Below are 24,158 nucleotides of genomic sequence, written 5' to 3'. Positions count from 1 at the left end.
TTCGATTAAAGTTACTCAAAAAATAAGGGTTTCGACGACCTTGATGCTTGACCTTTTTTGTGACCTTGACCTTTATATTTTCGTACGGTTAATGGTATCTCTCTAGGACCGTTGTACATGAAATATCAAGAGATTTTGATGAGAACTGAGGAAATAAAATTTTCATGAAAAATCCGTTTTTTCGTCATGACATCATCAAATGATGTCATAGCGCCAAACTTTTGACAGATCTGGAAAGCACTTATCAAGCGCTTTCATATGAGGTATTACTCGATATGGTAGCTAAGATTTCAAAATTTGAACTTGGGGTCAAAAACTTTCGACCTCCAGCGCTAACCATGAAGGTCAAGGCCGATTGCCACCAAAAATGAATCAGCTGAGTGCCAGACCATGAACTATATTCCCATGAAGTTTGAAGATGATCCGATCAAAATTACTCAAAAAATAAGGGTTTCGTCGACTCCCCTAATTTGTGACAAAGTGACCTTGACCTTTGACCCTTGACCTTGAAAATTTTATGCGCTGAAAGGGACCTCTATAGGCCTCTGATATGCGAAGTTACAAAAATTTCCAATGATAACTGTGCTCTGCAGAGTGATCGATACGTGATTACAAACAAACAAAACAAAGGAAAAAAAAACATACAAGCTGACTAACATATCTAACAAAAACTTCGTTTTGGCAAGATAATAATGAAAAAAAAGTGCAGGTGAGCGACCCGAGACGATGGGGAAGCACGGTAATTCTGTGTGCTGATGGACATCGAAGCTGATACACCAGTAAACTAGAAGGGGAACACTCGGTAGAGTACAAAACCTCCACTGCCAATACTGCTGGGTCACTTAAGTGAACCTGATATCCTATTCATTGTAAGTCAAAACGGATCAGACTCCACTGATCCACGATTGAATAAACTAAACGAGATCGACACGCATGTAGAAATGCCCAAAAAATAAAATCGGAATTTTTTTGAAAAAAAAGGTGCAAAATTTCTGGGTTTTTTTTCTCTAACAATTTTTTTTGGGGGGGGGGTTTGGAAATCACTTAAAACATGTAGAAATGCAAAAAAAAAAAACAACTCATATTTTTCAAATAAAATCGATTTTTTTTAGAAAAAGAGTTGCAAAATTTGTTGTTTTTTTTCTCGAACAATTTTTTTTTTGGGTTGGAAATCACCAAAAACATGTAGAAATGCAAAAACAAATTCAAATATATTTTTTAAAATGGCCGCCATAGCGGCCATATTGGACTTTATACCAAGCCCAAAATCTAATGGCATGATCCTTCGACCATACCTCATCCCCCCACGAAGTTTCGTCGAAATCCGTCCAGGAGTTTTTCCGTAATACTGTTCACAAACAAACAAACAAACAGACAGGGGTGAAAACAGTAACCTCCGATCTTCGATGGCGGAGTTAATGAAAATACAAATATATGGGGGGGGGGGAGAAAATAAATAAATGAAAAATCAAATGCAGGTGAGCGACCCAAGAAAATGAGGAAGCATGGTTTGTATGCTTACACAATGTGTAAACACACCCTGCTTGTTAGTGCACAAAGAATGCTCTTTTATCTCGATCTCCCTCCCTCTCCCTCCCTCTTCCTCCCTCCCTCTCCCTCCCTCTCCCTCCCTCCCTCTCCCTCCCCCTCCCCTCCCTCTCCCTCTCCTCCTCCCCCTCCCTCTCCTCCTCCCTCTCCCTCCCTCTCCTCCTCCCCTCCCTCTCCTCCTCCCCCTCCCTCTTCCTCTCCCTCTCCTCCTCCCTCCCTCTTCCTCCTCCCTCTCTCCTCCTCCCTCTCCTCCTCCCTCCCTCTCCTCCTCCCCTCCCTCTCCCTCTCCTCCTCCCCTCCCCCTCCCTCTTCTCCTCCCTCCCCTCCCCCTCCCCTCCCTCTCCTCCTCCCCTCCCTCTCCTCCTCCCCCCTCCCCCTCCCTCTCTCCTCCTCCCCCTCCCCCTCCCTCTCCTCCTCCCCTCCCTCCCTCTCCTCCTCCCCCTCCCCTCCCCTCCCTCTCCTCCCTCCCCCTCCCCTCCCTCTCCTCCTCCCCCCTCCCTTCCCCTCCCTCTCCTCCTCCCCTCCCCTCCCTCTCCTCCTCCCCTCCCCTCCCTCTCCTCCTCCCCTCCCCTCCCTCTCCTCCTCCCCCCTCCCCCTCCCTCTCCTCCTCCCCTCCCCTCCCCCTCCTCCTCCCCTCCCCTCCCTCCCCTCCTCCTCCCTCCCTCTCCCCTCCTCCTCCCCTCCCTCTTCCTCTCCCTCTCCTCCTCCCTCTTCTCCTCCCCTCCCTCTCCCTCTCTCTCCTCCCCTCCCTCTCCCTCTCCTCCTCCCTCCCCTCCCTCTCCTCCTCCCCTCCCTCTCCCTCTCCTCCTCCCCTCCCCTCTCCCTCTCCTCCTCCCCTCCCCTCCCCTCCCCCCTCCTCCCCCTCCCTCTCCTCCTCCCCTCCCTCTCCTCCTCCCCCTCCCTCTCCTCCTCCTCCTCCCCCCTCCCTCTCCTCCTCCCCCTCCCCTCCCCCTCCCTCTCCTCCTCCCCCTCCCCCTCCCTCTCCTCCTCCCCCTCCCCTCCTCCTCCCCTCCCCTCCCCTCTCCCCTCCTCCTCCCCTCCCCTCCCTCTCCTCCTCCCCTCCCCTCCCTCTCCTCCTCCCCTCCCCTCCCTCTCCTCCTCCCCCTCCCTCTCCTCCTCCCCTCCCTCCCCTCCTCCCCCTCCCCTCCCTCTTCCTCTCCCTCTCCTCCTCCCCCTCCCCCTCCCTCTCCCCCTCCCCTCCCTCTCCCTCTCCCCCTCCCTCTGCCTCTCCCCCTCCCTCTCCCTATCCTCCTCCTATACATGGCCACATCTTTTCAGATAAAAATTCCAAACTCAGGGTACAAATACAACTTTGTGTGAGGGGTAACATTGGCTCTGTGGCTGCGGCCTCACGTGGGAGTGTCGAGGTGTAAATGATCTATGTGGATATGTACCGTGTAGCGCCACCAGGTGGTGGTGGCAGAGGTTATTACAGTTCCTTTTTAAAAAAATCTCCACCACCGAAGGTGAAGAAGGTTATGTTTTCACCATTTTCTGTCTGTCTGTTTGTTTGTTTGTTTGTTTGTGTTCAGACTGAAATGAGAGCGAGAGATGAACCTTCAGAGTTTAGGCTTTATTCCATTTGATTGGAGCCGCTTCTACGGGCACACCGGGGAATACAGGTTCAGCTAGGAGTACATAAGCAGTAACGTATACATGTGCAATTAATCATCGCAGACAATCCGCGTAAGCACGGAGTTCGATATAATCTCCATTCTCACCAGTCAATGAGCACCTTCAGTTAACGAGCATCAAGTGAACAGCCGATGTAAATGGCAATGCCCCGGGGACAACCACTCGTGCCGCAGAGACCTCCCCTTATACGCGAGACGCCCAACATGTGATCCCGCGTCATGTCCCTCAATTCACCTCAATTCACCACATTCTCCTCACCTTTAAAATGTAACTAGGGGCCCATCTTACACACCATGATTGCTTTAGCACTATAGGAGTATACATTTCAAGCAACGCGGACTAATCGGTCTACAGAAGCATACATGCCAAGCAGTGATTATTTTGAGTTGTAGGAGCATGAAAATGAGCATCGATATATGATATAATGGGCATATAGGAGCATGAGCAGCGAGAATGCCGATAATCCCCTTTACAGATTGAGTCGTCGAGGGGGCCTTATTCGTCGACCTCTCCGGGAGTAAACGGCAGTTTCACTTGAGGGAGACTCCCGATCCTCTTGGTGAGCCTCGACTTGTGCCGGGGATGACTCCTCGATCGCTCTCGGGTGGAACGCGGCAGCCCCGTCGCCCGGCGGAGTTCCTGGGGGGGAAATGTCAGAAGGAGGAGTGCCAGAAGGTGGTGTACCTGCGGGAGGAGTACCTGAGGGAGCCAGATGGCAAACCGACACAGTGGTCTCCCTGCCATCCGGGAGCCTGACATGAGCATACTCTGGATTAGTGTCAATGAGTTCGACCCCCTCCACCAGGGGTTCATACTTGCTTTGTCGTACCGGGCGTTTCATGAACACTGTACCGGGATGGGTCAGCCAGTTGGGCACCGTTTGACCGTCAACATAACGTCGTTGGTGAGTAAACATTCGTTCGTGAGGAGTTGCATTGGTGGACGTGCAGAGCAAAGAGCATATGGAATTCAGAGCGTCGGGAAGGGTAACCTCCCACCGCTCGGGGCCCAGTCCTCTCGATTTCAGCGCCAGAGTTACGGCTTTCCAAATAACCCCGTTATACCTTTCCACCTGCCCGTTTCCCTGTGGGTTGTAACCCGTCGTTCGACTAGTTGCTATGCCGAGCTCTAGTAGGAATTGTTTTAGCCCGGCCGACATGAAACACGGCCCTCTGTCTGAATGTATGTACGAAGGTTTCCCAAACATAGCGAAGAGGTCAGAGAGACATTTCACGACAGTGCCCGAGGTCATATCCGAGCACGGAAATGCGAAAGGGAACCTTGAATATTCATCAACAACGGTGAATATGTATCTGTTGTCTGTTTCGGTCGGCAGGGGCCCTTTGAAGTCGATGTTTAGTCTCTCGAAGGGGGAAGTGGCCTTGATCAGTCTGCCAGATGCCGTGCCATAGAATCTGGGTTTTAGTTCAGCACAAACAGGGCATGAAGCATTCATTTGTTTAATATCTTCAACAGAATAGGGAAGGTTTTGTCTGCGCACGAAATGTGCCATCCTGGTTACCCCTGGGTGGCACAGAGACACATGGAGGTCTTGCAAAGCCTGACTGATTGTTGCCGAACTGTAGACCCGAGAGAAGGTATCTGCAGCAGGGTTTTCTTTCCCGGGCCGGTAAACAATGTCGTAACTGTAGCAAGCTAGGTCTATCCGCCATCTCATAATTTTTTCATTCTTAATTTTTCCGTTATTTTTCCCATCAAACATGAATGCCACGGATCGTTGGTCCGTAACGAGCGTGAAGTGGTTTCCCAGTAAATAATGTCTCCATTTCCGCAGCGCTTCAACGATGGCGTACGCTTCCTTCTCTATCGCTGAGTGTCTCTGTTCGCTTCTAGAGAGAGTTCTCGAGAAGAACGCGACCGGCCGCCCAGACTGATTAAGCGTAGCAGCTATGGCGTGATTTGAAGCGTCGGTTTCCACCACGAAGGGCACCGAGCTGTCGATCGATAAAACCACGGACTTACTGATATCATCCTTGAGGTTGTGGAAAGCTTTTACGACAGCGGCATCTGGTGGAAAGTTTTTGCAATGCACTAGGGGATGTATTTTCTCGGAGTATTGCGAAATCCATCTCGCATAGTAAGCAAACATGCCGATCACCCGGCGCATTGTCTGCAGGTCCTGAGGTGGGGGTAGCTCACGGAGCGGGCGCAATCGCTCAGGATCAGGCTTAATTGTGCCGTCGGCTATTGTGTAGCCGAGAAGGTCAATTGACCTTGCCGAGAATACGCATTTCTCGTAGTTGAGGGTCAGATTATATTTTCTAGCAATGCCCAAGAATCTGTCCAGATTCATATCATGTTCCCCCTGATCCCTACCGCACACTGTGACATTGTCCACGTAAACAAAAGTGTCTTTGAGGTTTTCATCTGAGATGATGTCGTCCATAACCCGTTGGAAGCAAGCCACTCCATTCGTGACACCGAATGGTATCCTTCTGAACTGGTAGAGGCACCTCCCTGCCTAGAATGCGGTGTAAGGTTTGTCTTCCTCTCGGATGGGAATTTGATGATAGGCGCTTCGCAAGTCGATGGTACTGAATACCTTATAATTGGCCACGCGTTCGACCATCTCGTCTATGCGCGGCAGGGGGTAGGCGTCGAGTTGGGTGAAACGATTGACTGTTTGGGAATAATCGACAACCATTCGTTTCTTATGGTTCTGACTGCTGGTTACTAACACCTGTGCGCACCATGGCGAATCGCTCGGTTCTATAATTCCTTCTTCCAGTAATCGCTTGGTTTCTGAAGTGATGAAATTCATGTCAGCAGTGGTATATCGCCGCGATTTGATCGCTATCGGTTTGCAGACCGGCGACAAGTTAGCGAACAGCTGGGGGGACGTCACCTCCGCGGTGGTCAACGCATTTAAAATTAGACGAGGCTTGCTTCCTCCAAAGGGTATTTCGACGCTCGTGTGCTGCTTGAGGACATTATGACCCAGAATTACGTCTGCGCACAAATCACGAAGCACCAGTACCCTTACATCCCGATGCGTGTACCCTTTTACGTCCAATTCAACATTGCAGTACCCTCGTACGCGGGATTGTAGTGAGGTGGCGGCCATGCATACCGTATTGTCAGTCGGGTGGATTATCCATTTCCTGCCCTTCACTAGCGAGCTGTTGACGAAACTTTCAGAGCTACCGGTATCAATCAGTGCCTCAGCCATATGCCCGTTAATTCGTACGTTGATGATAGCCTTGGATAGATTCCCCGGGGAGGCTGCAGTTAATTTATTCTGTGAGTAGAGAGCCGCAGAAGTGGGTTTATTTCTCCTTCGAGTAGATTTACATACCCTGGCATAATGCCCTTTCTTGTCGCAATTCATGCATGTGGCATCTCTGGCGGGACATTTTTGACGAGGGTGCCTTTTGTACCCACAAAAGAAGCATTTACCAACCGGAGCAGTTGCTGAGGAGTTTGACGTGGCCTGGGTATCCGGCTCCTCGGGTTTTTCTCCATCCCCTGTGTCTGGCTGTGTCTGTGCCAGTGGGGTTCCTTGAGTTCCCATCGTAGCAGCGTTCATTAGCAGCATCGGTGTCCCAAATGACTCAGATTGCTGCTGAGCCGTATCCATCGCTCGTGCCTGATCGACTACCTTGTCAAGAGTGGGTTGCGCTTTCTCTAGTAAGCGTTGCCGTATGTGGGCTGATCTGAGTCCTTGGATGAATGCCTCCCGTGTCGCTTCATTTCGGTGTTCCTCGGCGCTTACGGCCCGGAAGCTGCAGTCTTTTCCCAGCTGATTCAGAGCTTGCAGGAACTGATCGATTGTCTCCCCGGCTGCTTGCTTGCGTGTGTTGAGAAGATGTCGTATGTATACCTCGTTCTTGGGCTTCACGTAGAGCGCCTGCAGCACGTCGATCGCTGCTTCGTAAGTGTCGCACTCCGAGAAGAGCCTGAATACACTGGGCGAGACATGATTCACGAGAGCGGCAAATTTGTCGGCTCCTTCCTCGATGATGGTCAGATAGTGTGAGAAGGAACAGAACCAATGTGACCATTTCATTTCTGCGTCAGTCGCGTTTGGGTCTGCGTCGAACCTCTCTGGTTTGTAGATCTTGTCCATCGTTGGTTGAGAGAGCCGAGAAAATCAAATGGAATAAATTGAAATGAGAGCGAGAGAAGAACCTTCAGAGTGTAGGCTTTATTCCATTTGATTGGAGCCGCTTCTACGGGCACACCAGGAAATACAGGTTCAGCTAGGAGTACATAAGCAGTAACGTATACATGTGCAATTAATCATTGCAGACAATCCGCGTAAGCACGGAGTTCGATATAATCTCCATTCTCACCAGTCAATGAGCACCTTCAGTTAACGAGCATCAAGTGGACAGCCGATGTCAATAGCAATGCCCCGGGGACAATCACTCGTGCCGCGGAGACCTCCCCTTATACGCGAGACGCACAACATGTGATCCCGCGTCATGTCCCTCAATTCACGTCAATTCACCACACAGACTATCTCAAAAAGTTGTGGACAGATCCGGATGAAATTGTGGGCAGGTTGGGTGTGTGACAAGGAAGAGTTGATTCAATTTCGGTGAAGATCTGAATCCGGATCGGGATCTGATAATTTTTTAGGTGATTCTTCACTATTGAGAGAAAGTGATAAAAAGGATACATAGCACGATATCTCAAAAAGTTGTCGACGGATTTGGATAAAACTTGGTGGACAAGTTGGGTGTGTGGCAAGGACGAATCGATTCGATTTTGGTGAAGATCCGGATCTGGATACGAGAATTATTTAATTTTAAAAAGAGATTCTTCACCATTATGAACAGCGTCACAACAAAAAGCAAAAAGTGTTCAAATCGTCGTTAAGGAGTTGTTTTTGCCGCGCGAAAAATGGCGCTGACTGTCGCTAACCGGAAGTAACTCGAAGTTACGTCCATCCGTCGAACTTTCAGAATTCCTTGTTGGGTTTTAAGTTCACAAAAGCCGCAATTATGTTTTTTTTTTTGTTTAATGTTGCTGAATGTTTAAAGCTGAAGTTTCATTGATCAAATACATTTCGCTGCTTCGGCCGATTAGCGGAGACTGACGCACACAACACCGCTGGGAACGATTGTCGCGCATAACTCTTGGTAAAAAGTTGAACACGTTCATTCGATTGTGTTTTCAATTGTTTACTATTGTCGCCGATGCAGCTGACAAACTCGTTGACGAGGGTAGTCAACTGCCACACATTTAAAGATTATTAAAAATTTCTCCGACTGGGTTGTCTTGTTGCATTTCATCGGCTCGTGTATGGCGGCGTTTAGCTTCCCCATGCAGCTATGTTGTGAAATTTCTCATTTGAATGTGGTTTTTAACGCACTGTCCTGACAGTTTTGTTCTTCATCTGTTCAGTTTGTATCAATATTTACCACTCTTTTGTCACTGCTTTACTTTGAGCAATCTCGTTGAAAATTATCCATCTATAATTCCAGTAATCTCTGTGTGTCTGTCTGTGATCGCTGTTTCTCGCCAACCACTAATCCGATCTAATTGAAACTTGCCAGGTATATTGCTTGGGACCTGAGTATGTGCCTTTTCAAGGTTTGACATTAATCGGACAAGTGGTTCCCAAGTTATGGCCATTTATTTACCAAACCAATGACAGGACACGGTGCTATGACGTCACAATTGACATCACAATGGTTCTTTTTTTTCTTTTTTTTTTGCACATACGGCCACGCACTAGTAACTGTAATTGGCCATTCAAATGTGTCCTCCAACCTGGAACTTTGTTGACACTTTCAAACCGAATAACGGCAAAACGAGAGGTTTTAGTGCACGAGTTAAGTTGAATCACTCCTGTAACTGTAGGAATATCAAATTAGCCGTTCCACTTCCAGTAATGGAGATTATAAATTTATTTCTGGGCTGGCTCTTCGAAATGCTGGGGCACAGAACAGAACAGAACGGGGCACAACATGACAAAGGGAACAGCAGGAGATCGAGGAAATGCCAATATCAAGGCGGAGGGAGAAGGTACACGGAGAAAGAGAAACAAGGGGTGCAGGCACCGATGAGGGGTGCACAATATGGATACATAAACAAAATTTTGGGAAGAGTGGGTGGGGGTGGTTAAATGGGTGCATAAAAGATCATGGCTTTGAATGGGGGATGACTTGAGATGATGGTGAACAGCTGCCTTGAAGACCTGGAGGGAGGAATGAGATTGAAGAGAGTGTGGTTGGTGGTTCCACAGATGGGGGAAAAAAACGAGGAATAAATGAGTGGAGGTGAACAGTTCAGAATTTAAGCAGTTTCATGAGGATGGGTTGCTGCCTGTGGGAGTGGGTGATATAGCACGGAGAGGGCAGAAGGTGCAAGTCGAGAAATGAGGCGGAAGAAGACAGACCACAGACATGTCGACGATGGCGAAGTGATAGGCTCATCGACTCAGCTTCATCATGAGAGATATCAATGATCTTGAAGGCCTTTGTTTCCAGGGTGTCAATCTGTGCAAGATTTGAGGCAGGAGAGCCAGGCCAGAGGGGAGAGCAGTTCTCCATTGTGCTGCAGATGAAAGCCTTGAAGGTGGATAGGAGCTCAGGTGTGCCAAAGAAGGGCGTTGCACGACGAGGATGCCCAGTCAATGTTTGGCTTTGGAGGCCAACTTTGAAATATGGCTTGCCCAAGAGAGATCATGGCTGAGAAGGAAACCCAAGACAAGATTCTGAGTGACTGAACCCCTTTGAGAGGGTTGTTGAAAAAGTCGATGAAGGGAGTATGGTCCTGTGTGTGTGTGTGTGGGAGAGAGAGATATATTATATATATATATATATATATATATATATATATATATATATATATATATATATATTGTTGCGGATTCGCGCCCGCCGGCGTGCTGACGGCCACGTAACTCGAATCGCAGCACGTCGCCCACCGGACGGACAATCCAGTCGTGACCCTCTCGGACTAACGCCGGGAACCAGTCACGGGTGGACCTTTCGGTCTCACCGCGATCGTGCCAATCGGCCCCCGCGTGGGATAGGGTTGCTCGCCAAATTCGACCTACCTAAGTACCCACACGGAGGGTAGACCGGGCGATCGCACCTCGCCGCAGGTCGACTTCGGACACGGGCCACTTAAGCGACCCGTTCCGTACTATCGGGATAACCGAGCGGTGTTATTCGTCGGCCTCGACGGTTCGATTCATTATCGGGCGTCTTAGCCCACGACCAACCCTTTACGTGAAGCAAGATGGGGATTCAATGAAAGAAATGACGAAGCGAAGCGGGAAAACAGTTCAACAATAAGCACATTTATTTCGCGATGAACGGAAAGCACACATATACAATTCCACCAAAAGCACATGTAAAAGAAGAAGACAATGCAATATTACACAAAAAGCAAATGCAACAATGCAGATCTATCCGACTACCGGGCACACGGCAACACTTATACAATTTTACTTCACAGACGGCGCCGACAACACATATTCCCAAAGCAAAAGAAAAGAGAACCACCCTCCAGGATGAGGGGGTAGGCGGGCCTGGGGCCGAGACCGTGTCGGGCCTACCCGTCTGATGATGAGACGCGGAGCGGCGGTGGTGCCTCAACTCCGCGGGCCTCGCGGACAGTGTCTGGTAGGGGGTGGGAAGGGGGCCCCCTTTGTCGCACTATCTCAGCGCGGGGGGAAACAGGAGGGGGTTGCTGATGCTCGGGGAAAGGAGGATATAACCCTGTCTCGGGTCCCGCGGCGAGCGTCTCCTCCTCCACCTCGGTCGCTTTGCTGGCCTCTCCCTGTGCCGCTCCCGGCACCGACGCGAGCACCCCCTCGTCCGCCTTCGCCGCCGTCACCTCTCCACAGCTCCGTCCTCTTCACTCCGACTAGTACCACTTCTTTCCAGCTCCACCGACGACTCTCTTGAATTCCGCACACTCAACTCTCAACTTCCAACTGAACTCTCTTACTCAACTTCCAACTGAACTTGTCTGACGAACGCAGTTGTTTTTATAAGCCCCGTGGCTTCGCTCTTTTACCCTTGACCCTCTGCCTCCGACCCTTCACCTCTCTTGCTGGCTCCCCATTGGCCCGAGGAAAAGTGGGCGTGAATGCTTTTTGATCCATGAATTTGCATATAGCGACCGCCCTCCAACGCACTGGAGGCGGGGCCAAATCGCCCCTCGCTCACCGATTGGACGGAACAAAAGTGGGCGTGAGTCGTTTTTGATCCGTTTTTCTGCGGAAAGTCCGTGATGTTTTTGAACACGCTTCTCGGTGCGCGCCCCGCACGAGTCCAGCATCGGTGCCCACGAGTGGCGCGAGATGACGGTGATGCGATGGTGGCGAGTTGTGACGGTAAAGGTCGTGGCGGTTGTGGTGAAGCGGCGTTGTGGTTGGTGGTTGTTGTTGTGAAGCGGCGTTGTGGTTGGTGGTTGTTGTTGTGATGGCTGTTGAGACGTGGTTGGTGGTGGTAATAATGGCGGCTGGTCCAAAATAAAGATAGTAAAAGAAAAACGGCTATCCTGAAGAGTCGCAGCCCGCATGAATGACATTTATTCCCTCTAGACAACGGGTTTGGGCCTAACTACACATATACTTACCGAGATATCTCACCTAAGGGACCTGAATGGTGGTTTGTGAATTTCGTCAACCACAACAATATATATATATATATATATATATATATATATATATATATATATATATATATATATATATATATATATATATATATATAGATTCTGTGAAAGAATTCACAGGCTGAGTTAACATCAGGGGTGTTAGGTGTAGGAGACCAGACCAGACCTCAGGAGAGAGATGGCTGCTTGCAGTCCCTGCCAGGGGCACCGCATCAGCAGCACAGTCGCACTTCCAGAACATGATGCAACCAGTAAACCACATGCTGCAAATGGAACAACAGCATGTAATGATAATGTACCGTTGTTAAACGCAATCACGTCAATTTGGAGTTGACGAAAAACTGGTTGGAGGGAGTCCAAAGTGGGTTTTTTTATTATTATTTTTAAACCAAACGTGGTAAAAACGTTATGTGAGACGTTGTCAGTGACTCAAAACACACCAGAATCCCGAGATAGTCGTTTATTGATGAGGTGGTCTTGCAGCTGTTTAGAACTCATCTCAAATGTTCACTTTCTGTTACAGTCCGAGTAAAGACTCATCTCGACGATCGTGGAGCACCAAACGAGCAGAGATCAATCAAACTGACACGGCAACGACCTGACGGACGAGTCTCTTCACGTGACTGTGCTCGGCATTGTATTCACCACAGGCTTCCTTGGCCTTTCTGACTAGATCTCTCTGAGGATCAAACTGGTTTTCCAGGAGATGGTTTTGCATGTGAGGACATCACGTGACCTCATTTGACGGTCCCCGGTAATCGACCTTAAGGCCCGGTCACACCTTGACGTTTTAGCCAACGAATGCTGATTTTTGAATTTTTTTTCTAAAACGCTGGCACACGTTGAATACGTTATGGGTAAGTTTTGATAACATTGAGAGCACGCTGAAAAACACTGCCATACGTCGTTGTACGTTGGCTTTATACATTGTACTTTCGGTTGTCCTCAAATGTTTTCATGCTTGAAATTTCACGACGTATGCCGGCGTATGACTCACACGTTCCGCTACGCTGGCCACAAGTTGTATGCACGGTCTGCGATCGTTGACAGACGTCAACACATGCTACTTGTAAGTTAATCATAAGTTGAGACACGCCGAGGTAATGTTTAGCGTACCCGAAACTTATTTCTAACCTATGATTAACGTGTTGTTGGCACGTTACGCGATCGTTGCCACACATCGACAGACGTTACTTTTAAGTTACTCATAGGCTGAAAGACGTCGGTATAATGGATCGTCCTTGCGTCAGCGTCCACGGCCACGGCCAGGACACTTATTTGCAGCATTCTTCAAACTTTTCTTCGGCATGACGAGGATGTTCACACTTCGATGTCTAGCTTGGCTATTATTCCAATTGTCCATCGGCAGCGTCTATTTAAAATAGTCGAGTTTGAGCGTTTTAACACGTTCAGAAGAAACGCTTCAAATTTCAAAACCCCAGCGTCAAAAAACAAAGGCGAGTGAGAGCAATTTAAATCGTTCATTGTAAACAATGAAAATAGCTGAGTGGTACCGTTTAAAAGTCGTTGAGTGTAAAAAATCCAATTGTTGAGCGCAAGCGTCTACTTTCAATAGTGGAGATGCAGCCATTTAAATCGTTGAGCGGCAGCCTATGAATAGCAAACCCCACGTCACCGGCAAAGATAAACTGCCGCACGATATGGATAAGTTAGGCTATCGCTGGGCATAGTTTGTGAACGCCGGCTTCACGATAATTATTCGTTGGTATATCGTATCTATAAGTAATCAAAGCGCTCTATGCACATTATTAGTTCATTGTGCATTTGTCCAACCCGTTATGAATAGACCTAAATCGTAAAAACAAGCCATAGCTCATTGTTGAAAAAGCCCCATAAAAAATTAGCTGCGAAGAACTTCGAACAATGGTGAAAAGATGTCTCCTACCCGTGTACACGCGGACGCAAGGAGGATCCATCATAACCCACACCCTCCCCCTCACACTCACCTACTACTGCCAACATGAACAAACTAATACTAATACTAATACTAATACTAATACTAATACTAATACTGATACTGATACTGTTACTGCTGACATGCACATCGACTCAAAAAGGACTCGAAAACACTGTTGGGTTCCCCTTTTATGAGCAGCATTTTTATATACCAATTCCCAAAACCGCTGGGAACACGTCTTTATATGGCAGTTGTAACCTAGAAACACGTTAATTTTTTTATTTTTTTGTCGACCGGAAGACGTCATTGGAATACGTCTACATACGTCGTTGTGTTTTGGGACTACATAAAGAATTGGTTCAAAGCACGTCAAACATAAGTTAGAAATAAGTTTCGCGTAAAAAAGACATTACCGCGACGTGTTTCGACTTATGAGTAGCTTATAAGTAGCGTTTGTGGACGTGTGTAAGCGTCCGCATATCGTGTGTAAAACTTATCCCCCATCGCATGCGGAACGTGTGTCATACGCCGAGTACGTCGTAAAATTTTGAACATGTTTAAAATTTCTTGACGTACTCTACTTACTACGACGTAAGATAGCGTACTTTAGCGTTCTACTCACGTATGATAGCGTACTTTAGCGTTCTACTCACATATACCAAACTTACTCATACCATATTTGACGTGCCCCCAACGTTTTAGACACATTTTTCTTAGGTCGGCATACGCTGGCAAGATCGCCAAGGTGTGACCGCGATGTTGACACTTCCATTTCTACGGCAGTTATGATTCGAATCGTTGTGCGTCAGCCTTTTAATAGGCTACGTCACGACATCGTCGGCGATGCGTGCAACGCGCTATGCCTAAGTTAGACTATCGTTGGGCATAGGTTGTGTAGGCCGACAACAGGTTCAGCATTCGTTGGTATAAGTTATCTATAACACAACGAAACGTTCTGTGTCCGTTACTAATGCGTTATACATAAGACCAAGTCGTCATAAATGATGACGTCATAAAAACGAATATGACGTCATTGTGATGTATCAGGTTTGCGATAAATTATCTGTGCTAATGCCCGGCTTGATTCCCGCAAACAAAATTCAAACAGCTTGCCTAGTTTCGGAGATAATGGTATAGGCGATTTCCATTGGCGGCGATATTATGACGTCAACTTTTTTTCTCAGAAGAATTTCCAAAATCTGAGATGGTTACTGCCTGCGTGTCGGCTTTCTGCATATACATGGCAAGTTTCACGAAGATCCGATGAAAACTCTGGGTTGTGAAACAAAAAATGTCAAAAAATAGGAATGACGTCATAAAAATTTATATGACGTCATAGTGATGTATCATATGTGCGGTAATTCATCTCTGCTAATTCCCTGTTCGATTCCTGCAAACAGAATTCAAAAAGCTTACCTAGTTTGAGATAATTTTTTAGGCGATTTCCATTAGCGGAGATATTTTGACGTCATAACTTTTTTTCCAGGAGGAATTTTCAAAATCGGAGATGGTTACTGTCTGCGCAGGGTATTTTTACATGTATTTGCGAAGTTTCAGGAAGTTTCGATGAAAACTGTAGGCTGTGAAACAAATGAAACAAAAAACAAAAAGTCAAAAAAATAGGAATGACGTCATAAAAATTGATATTACGTCATAGTGATGCATCATATGTGCGGTAATTAATCTCTGCTAATGCCCTGTTCGATTCCCGCAAACAGAATTCAAAAAGCTTGCCTAGTTTCGGAGATAATTTTTAGGCGATTTCCATTAGCGGAGATATTTTGACGTCATAACTTTTTTTCAAGGAGGAATTTTCAAAATCGGAGATGGTTACTGTCTGCGCAGGGTATTTTTACATACATACGCCAAGTTTCAGGAAGTTTCGATGAAAACTGTAGGCTGTGAAACAAAAAAGTCCACAAGAACAACAACGTGAGTAAGACTTAGAGATCCTCCAAGAGGATCTAAAAATCTCGAAAGTTCTGATAAATATCACCAAGACGTGGAAGAGTGATTTGGAAAGCACAGATCGATTGATTCGTGGTGACGGCAATATAGTCAACGTGATCGGAAGGGACGTGATACTGTGTGCAGAATCCTGGAGGATGTCTACGTGGCCTTCAGTGAGGGAAAGCTCATGGCGTCATACAGACAATGGACGAGACACGAGAGACTGGAGTGACACCTTGCAGATCGACTTCAGATCTATCAGTCTGTGTGCCAATCCTTGCGAGTGGAATGGAAGTAAAACATTACGTTTTTAAAATCGATCGTACTTTCCATCCAATATGGGTTTTTACCACATTTAAACGGGTCTGCGGGTTTTCATAAACAAAATGGGTCAAACTCTGGAAATCCGGGTCACTTGTCATGTTTGTGAAGGCCAAGCCTTGCACTTGACATTGCGCTGTAATGACGTTCCAGACGCAAAGATGACTTGCTACACCGCCATCTGACTAAATCCGTCATCCTGTCGCCAAGCATCTGGCATTCATCCCATCTCTTTCGGACGTCAGATCGTGAGAGTCAGATACATGGGTTGTGGTGTATAACTGCCATCAGCGAAGTGAAGGGGCAGGTTGAGTGTTGGACACTGGAATGACGTGCACGTCCGTCGTGGCCTCGCCTCATGCGAGACGTAACGCCATAATGACATCCCAGACAAAGCACCGTAATGACGTCCCAGAAAAAAAAGAGCGTGACAGTCAGAGCGATGGACGGAGAAAGGTACTCAATATACAGATGATGTGTTGTGTGGTTTTTGGTCATGCAATCGTCCTGGGATTAAAGTTGAAAAAAAAATTTCTTTTGTTATTGTCAATTTATTTCTTCTTCTTTCGCAGCCATAATCATGCCCATGTTCTTGTGGGGTTGGCCATGGGAAGTTTTGGCCCAAGTCTTTCATGAAGTGGCTCGCCAGGTCTGATGTTCGACTAAGGTTGGGGCAGGTATTTAAAATTTGGCAATGGTGCCAGTGATAGCTTGCGTACTCTTTGCGAAGGACACCGTGGGATCTTTAACATTCACCATCTAATGCCGGTAGATGGGACACCTCGTTGAACATCTATCCGAGGGATGGTAGACACCCTTTGATGATTCACCCTGCCTGTGAAACACCGTGATGACAGTTTATAGCTGACCGAGATTCAAGCCCAGGCAAGTATGTGTACCTATTGGCCAGTGGTTCTTAACCTTTTTAAGTGCCCGTACCCCTTGAGTTTTCCTAATATTTTCCCATACCCCATGTCAAAAATGACTTCAAATTACAACAATAGATTATTAAAGTTTCTTTATTTTCACACAAAAAACAACCACATTTGTAGAAACAATAATCATAATGCAGTGTTTGCTGAAAAGTCACTTTGCTGAAGTAGGCTACAGTACAATAATAACTTTTGTAGAAAAACATACGACACAGTTCTCTCTCTCTGTCTCTCTCTCTGTCTCTCTCTCTGTCTCTCTCTCTGTCTCTCTCTCTGTCTCTCTCTCTCCTAACTGTGGGAACGTTTTGAGTTGTGCACACCAGAAGATGTCTCACTGCATTGATTCAAACTCCATTCGGATGTTTTCATTGGCCTTCAGCTCAACAAGATTATCTTTCATTATATCACTATCATCTATGGAATCCAGGTTGAAAAGAAATGGATCCCGTATCCATCTCTGTGCAATAGAAACCTCTCCACGGTGAAAGTATCCTTGGAAGGACTGAATCAGCACCTGCAAATGTTCTTTCACTTCAGTCACGATGGATAGTTCTTTTTCCGCATTCGCAGCCCCATCAAGTTCAGGAAAGTTTACAAAATTTCCATTCTCAATGCGCTTCATCCAAATTGGAAGTTTTTTGGTGAAGGTAGACACCTTTTTCCTGGCAGTGATCATGTTCATCCCCGGTCTTTGGATGCAGCTGTTCAAATCGTTGAGGTGTGTGAACATATCTGCCAGGTATGCCAGGGACAAAATGAACTTCCTATTTTAAAAGTGGTCAGCAATGTCACTGTCTTGCTTTCTAAGAAACTGTTTGATTTCTTCGTGCAATTCGACGATATGAGTAAAACACCCGGCCACGGGAAAGCCGTCTCACTTCCGTGTGGAAAAGAAGAACACTATGTTCAGCTGCAATTTCTTCACAAAAAAGTTTGAAGAGACGGTGATTCAGGGCTCGTCCTCTGATAAAATTGACTGCACGCAAAGCAATTGACAAAACATTCTTCAGGTGTTCTGGCAGCGTCTTCGTGGCAAGTGTATGATGATGCAACACACAGTGTGTGACAGAGATATGGGGCATCTCCTTCTTCACAAGGGTAGCAAAGCCCGGTTTGATTCCTCGCATGGTGGGAGCTCCATCAGTACAAAGTGACCCACACACGTTGAGAGTCATCTCATGCTTCAAGAAGAAATCTTTCACGAGATTGAACACATCGATTGCTTTTGTGGTTGTCAGCGGTTCACAAAACAATAATTCTTCCATCACTTCTTTCTCTTTCACATATCACACAAATACCAACAACTGACGTCAGTTGACTCATCTAACTGAAGACTCGCTTTGATGTCTGCGATCACCTGCTGCAAGATATCTCTACTCATGTCACCAATGCTGGAACGGATAATGTCGTTTGACAACGGTACATGTTGAAATTTCTTTTGTGCCTCAGTCTCCAACACTACTTTTGCCATTTCTAGTGCACAAGGTTTCACCAGTTCTTCAGCAATTGTCTGAGGCTTTTTTTTTTGGCACACACGAAAGCAACTTGATAAGATGCTTGCAACAATGGCTTCTCAATCGGCACGAATCCTTGTATTGGCAGGGTACCGCCACAATCAAATTGTTCCCTCTTGATCTTCAAGCTGTTGAAGTCATGCAGAGAATTTGTACCTCCATGCCAAATGTTGAAATGCTCGTTAAGTCTTGAAGGTTTGAGATATGCATTTGTAAATACCATGTTGCACAGTATGCACTGCGGTCGCTGAGTTCCATCTTTTCTTCTGTCAGACAGGTGAAACCGTAACAAACGTAGTCATCATTCCAGTTGCATTTCTTGGACATGGTAAGTCAGATTTGATTCGATATAAGAAGACATTAAAAAATACAAAAAATTAAAATTCGCTACACTTATGGTTATTACTCCAGAAAATAATACACGTCATTTTTAGTCAGTTCCGAAGGAAGTGACATAAAATGGGGGTCCATGTCCGTCGATCCGTCCGTCCGTCTGTGCACAATCAATCTTTCGATCATTATTCTGCAACCTGTGGTCAGAATGACTTGATACTTGGGGAGATGTCGCAGAACCTCCCGCAATAAAATTTACGATTTCTCACCAATTTATTTAGTTAATTAGTCTAATAAATTAATCTTCAAAGTCCTAAAACTCGTAGACTATTCATAGTTTTTGCTTCTGGTTTGATTGTAATGGTTCTATGGAACAAAGTCTACAGCTTTTCTGAGCGTTTTTTTCCGAATTTTTTGCAAAGGAGGAAAGATAATGAGTCTTAATGAGTATGAAGTTCATTCGGGCCAATTGATATTCAGTCCTAAAACTCCATGAGTATTCGTAGTTTTTGCTTTTTGTCTGGTATAATGCTTTTATGGAACAATGTCTACACCTTATCACAGCGTTTTATTTTTTGAATTTTTGCCCAGGAAGAAAGATAATGAGTCTTAATGAGTATGAAGTTCATTAGGGCCAGAATAAAAACAATGAATGTTAATGAATATATCCAATATCGATGACGTCGGAACTGACCAGGGCCCACGGGCCGTTTTTTTTTTTAATTGTAAGCGCTCATTCATATCTTTTTATGATATAATATTTGCTTATAATTGAATATATTAAAATAAAATTATTTTTAAAAACCCCAAACCTTTGTAATTTTTAAACAAAAACATTTTAACCCTTCTTTTTTTCTTTAAATACTGTTATACTCTTATTTTTGAATTGAAACTTATTTTGGGGTGGCGTGTCTCGTACCACCAGCTTGGAGGTTTCGTACCTCCAAGGGGTACACTATTCCTGGTTCCCCTGGTTAAGAACCTAACTGAAGACTCACTTTGACAGTATGTGTCAAAATAGAGGGTTTGACATATCACATACCTCCCCTGGTTAGAAAATTCCAGGTTTCCCTGGATAATAACCTATGCTCTAGGCCATCCTGCCAGCCCCGTCTTCATTTCCTTTCATTTGTTGAATTTGAACCGGCACAAACACATTTTGAAATGGTCGATTTGGTGGTCGGTTCTCAACCAAATCCCAGTATTGAAATGGAATATTTTGTCTTCTAAAGTGGGATACATGAATGTTGTCACGTCGGCAGAACGAGGCATCAATGCGGATGCCATCTCATCAGTGGACGTTAAACTAGGCATCCTGTCTGCCAGCATTAGCTGACACCCTGGCCAAATTACAAATTTCTGCCCCGATTTATTTCTGGGAGGCAATGGCAAACCACCCAACGTAACCTATGCAGAGAAACTTCGGCAGCACCAACGCTTTGTAAAAACGTATGGTACAGCATGCTGCTCATCATCAACTTATATTTTGTTACCTTCGTGCTGCCAATTGGCCATTTCCCTTAACCCTCTAGAGCAGGGGTCAGGAACGTGTGGCTCGCGAGCCAGGTATGGCTCTTTTGATGATTGCATCTGGCTCGCAGATAAAATTGGAGTTTGAAACTTGGAAAGCCCAATATTTCTCGCAGAAGCTTTACCTATAGTTTGAATGGTGTCGTGCTTCATTCACGTGCAGGGCTGAACTTGGCAGAAGGAGAGAAGAAAAAACACCTCCGAATTGTCTAAAGCGGTTTTTGTTTCGTCCAGTCATGCGGCCGACGCGAGTAGTGATTTCGGTTCCTCCAATGACGTGCCGCCGCCGAGACGCGTCACGGAATTCATCTCGACCAATCACGCGCCACCGCTGAGGCGACTCGTGATTTCGGTTGCTCCAATGACGTGCCGCCGCCGAGACGCGTCACGGAATTCATCTCGACCAATCACGCGCCAGCGCTGAGGCGACTCGTGATTTCGGTTCCTCCAATGACGTGCCGCCGCCGAGACGCGTCACGGAATTCATCTCGACCAATCACGCGCCACCGCTGAGGCGACAGCATCCCAGAGTCGGCCGGCCGCGCCGCACCTCTCGAGTATGTCAGCCCGTGCGCAGGCCAGCCAGACTCACTTGGGTCAACATCTCCCTCTCTCTCATTTGCTCAAAGCTAACCCTTCGACGAAGAAGATGGCGAAAAGAAAAAAAGATGAGGAGTATCGTACATTTCAGGACGAATGGGCCGAAGAATTCGCCTTTGTGGAGAGAGCAGGTTCTGTGGTGTGTCTAATTTGCAATGACAAAATTGCATCGATGAAACGGTCGAATATAAAGCGGCACTTCGACACACGCCATGCTACCTTTGCATCAAAATACCCTGTGGGAGACAGCAGAAAGAAAGCGTGCCAAGAGCTACTGAGCAGGGTACAAGCCAGCCAGCAGCAACTCCGCGTATGGACCCGGCAAGGTGACTATAATTCCGCTCGCTTTGCTGGATCTCTAGCAATAGTGAGGAACGGAAAACCATTCACAGATGGCGAGTATGCTAAAACGTTCATGCTGGATGTCGCCAATGAACTTTTTGATGATCTTCCGAACAAAGACAAGATAATCAAACGGATACAAGACATGCCTCTGTCGGCAAGAACTGTTCATGATCGTACCATCATGATGGCAAACCAAGTGGAGGAAACGCAAGTGAAGGACATAAATACAGCGCCGTTCTTTTCCCTGGCTTTGGATGAGTCAACAGACGTAAGCCATTTGTCGCAGTTCAGTGTGATTGCAAGATATGCTGCTGGTGATACACTGCGCGAAGAAAGTCTTGCTGTTCTGCCAATAAAAGGGTCCACAAGAGGTGAGTATTTATTCAAGTCTTTCATGGAGTTCGCTCAAGAAAAAATCTACGAATGGATAAACTTATCTCAGTGTGTACTGATGGTGCTCCGTGTATGGTGGGGAAAAACAAAGGATTTGTGGCGCTTCTCCGTGAACATGAAAATAGACCCATCCTAAGTTTCCATTGCATTCTACACCAGGAGGCACTTTGTGCTCAGATGTGTGATGGGCAGCTTGGCGAAGTGATGTCGCTGGTCATTCGTGTGATCAACTTTATTGTTGCCCGAGCCTTAAATGCTCGCCAGTTTAAAACACTGCTGGATGAAGTTGGAAATAACTATCACGGTCTGCTTTTGCACAGCAATGTGCGTTGGTTGTCAAGAGGGAAGGTGCTTAGCCGTTTTGCGGCTTGCCTGAACGAAATCCGGACTTTCCTTGAAATGAAAGGGATTGAGCATCCTGAGCTAGCCGAAACTGAGTGGCTCCTCAAGTTTTACTATCTCGTGGATATGACTGAACATCTGAACGAGCTCAACGTGAAAATGCAAGGCATTGGAAATACAGTGTTATCCCTTCAACAAGCCGTGTTTGCTTTTGAAAACAAGCTGGAGCTCTTTATCATGGATCTTGAAACAGGTCGTTTACTACAGTTTGAAAAACTGAGACAATTTAAAGATGCATGCACAGCAAGTGAGCCCACTCAAAACTTTGATCTCCACCAGTTAGCTGGCTTCACATCCAGTCTCCTACAGTCATTCAAAGCACGCTTTGGAGAATTTCGTGAGCACACTCGTCTTTTAAGTTCATCACCCATCCAAACGAGTGTTCACTGAACACAGCCGACCTGAGTTACATTCCTGGTGTCTCCGTCAGAGATTTTGAAGCAGAAGTGGCTGACCTGAAGGCCTCAGACATGTGGGTGAATAAGTTCAAGTCACTGAATGAAGATTTGGAAAGAATCGCACGAGAGAAAGCAGAGTTGGCGAGCAAGCACATGTGGACAGAAATGAAAAAACTTCAACCCGAAGACGAGCTGATTATCAAAACTTGGAACGCGCTTCCTGTCACATACCTCACACTGCAGCGTGTGAGTATTGCTGTATTGACCTTGTTTGGATCTACGTATGCATGTGAGCAGTCATTCTCACATCTTAAAAACATCAAGTCCAACCTACGATCACGTCTAACGGATGAAAGCCTCAACGCTTGCATGAAGCTTAACCTCACCAAGTACCAACCAGACTACAAAGCCATCAGCAAATCCATGCAGCACCAGAAGTCCCATTAATGGTGAGTATTATAACAACATTATTTAAAAGAATAAATTCAGAGGCTTATTATACTCACATTTAGTTGAATTCAGTCTTAAAATATATTATATGGCTCTCACTGAAATAGATTTCCAAATATTTTGCTTTAATGGCTCTCCGAGTCAAAAACGTTCCCGACCCCTGCTCTAGAGCCTCAGGGGTCATCGGTGACCGCATGCAATTTTGTTTGATATTTTTGTTCACCCAGAACATTCCGTGGGCTCTCGAGGATTAAAGGGAGATAATTTCGTAAAAAGACCACTACGTTCTTTCTTGTGGGGTTCGATATAGTTAAACTATATATGAGTAGTGTCAAAAGGGAGGGTTTGACACAGTAATGTGTCCCATTTCTCAAAGTCACAATATTTGCTCGGATGGACAAGATGGATACAGAAGGAAACTCTCAGGAGGGAAAACTGGTAAATTGGAAGGAGGAATTGGGGTGAGGGGAGGGGGGGGGTTAATGAGGGTAGAAAATATCATGGTTTTGGATTGGGGGATGATCTGAGATTTCAAAAACCGATCAATATTTAGATTTCAAATTACAGATATCTATTCCTCATACCACCCAAAATGTGGGGAACCTCGTTGTTTCTGACATAACAAAGCACTTCTTTTAATCGCTTGTCCCTCTTCCCGAGCGGCTTATACGGAACGAATGGCTTGGAAAGCGAGAGCAAGGTGCTTCCAAAGGGAACACACTCCTGAAGGTTACATTATGACGCGTCATCTCAACTTTCGGACCGAGGAAGAAATTATTTATAGGTCTTACCGACCTCTTTGGTGCCATTACTAAATTATACACATGTACAGTAATTATTATGATATGGAATAGGCAAAGCCTAGAAGCGAACATAGAATTCTTCTTACATTCGCTTCTGACTTTACATAAAACTTGTTCACAACTGTATACTTGCCAACGATACCGTGGTATGTGTAAGCGCCGCACAGCTGATGATTTTGACGCAATTTCCGGTTACTTCGGCCTGGATTCGGGATCAGCGATCAAATAATGTAAATCACGATTAAAAAATATTTTTTGATGATGCGGGAGATATCTTTATTAAAATTAACTTTGGGAAAAAAATAATTGAATAAATAAATAAATAAACGATCACTTCTGGTCAAGAATAAAATAAATTAAAAGTTCCGGAAAGTTTCAAAATCACTCCCGGTTAGAGAATATTGTACTTTACGGTACTTCTACATATCGACGGTCCCCTGTGCCAATGCGCATGCGCAGCCTGAGCCGGAGCCAGGGATGTTGTG

At 46.1% G+C, this 24,158-nt stretch overlaps 1 pseudogene; it reads right to left on the bottom strand.

Moving 5' to 3' along the window:
• The window catches only part of LOC147026704 (protein FAM200C-like), a 22,937-nt pseudogene extending 1,355 nt beyond the window's left edge, over window positions 1-21,582 (bottom strand).
• Between the last annotated feature and the right edge of the window lie 2,576 nt (window positions 21,583-24,158).

The sequence above is a fragment of the Eptatretus burgeri genome, chromosome 5, assembly GCF_056783735.1.
Source record: "Eptatretus burgeri isolate ZD-2024b chromosome 5, Ebu_testis_v1, whole genome shotgun sequence".
Taxonomy (NCBI): Eukaryota; Metazoa; Chordata; class Myxini; order Myxiniformes; family Myxinidae; genus Eptatretus; species Eptatretus burgeri.
The sequence above is the reverse complement of the archived record's forward strand: the minus strand, read 5'-3'. Positions and strand labels throughout refer to the sequence as shown.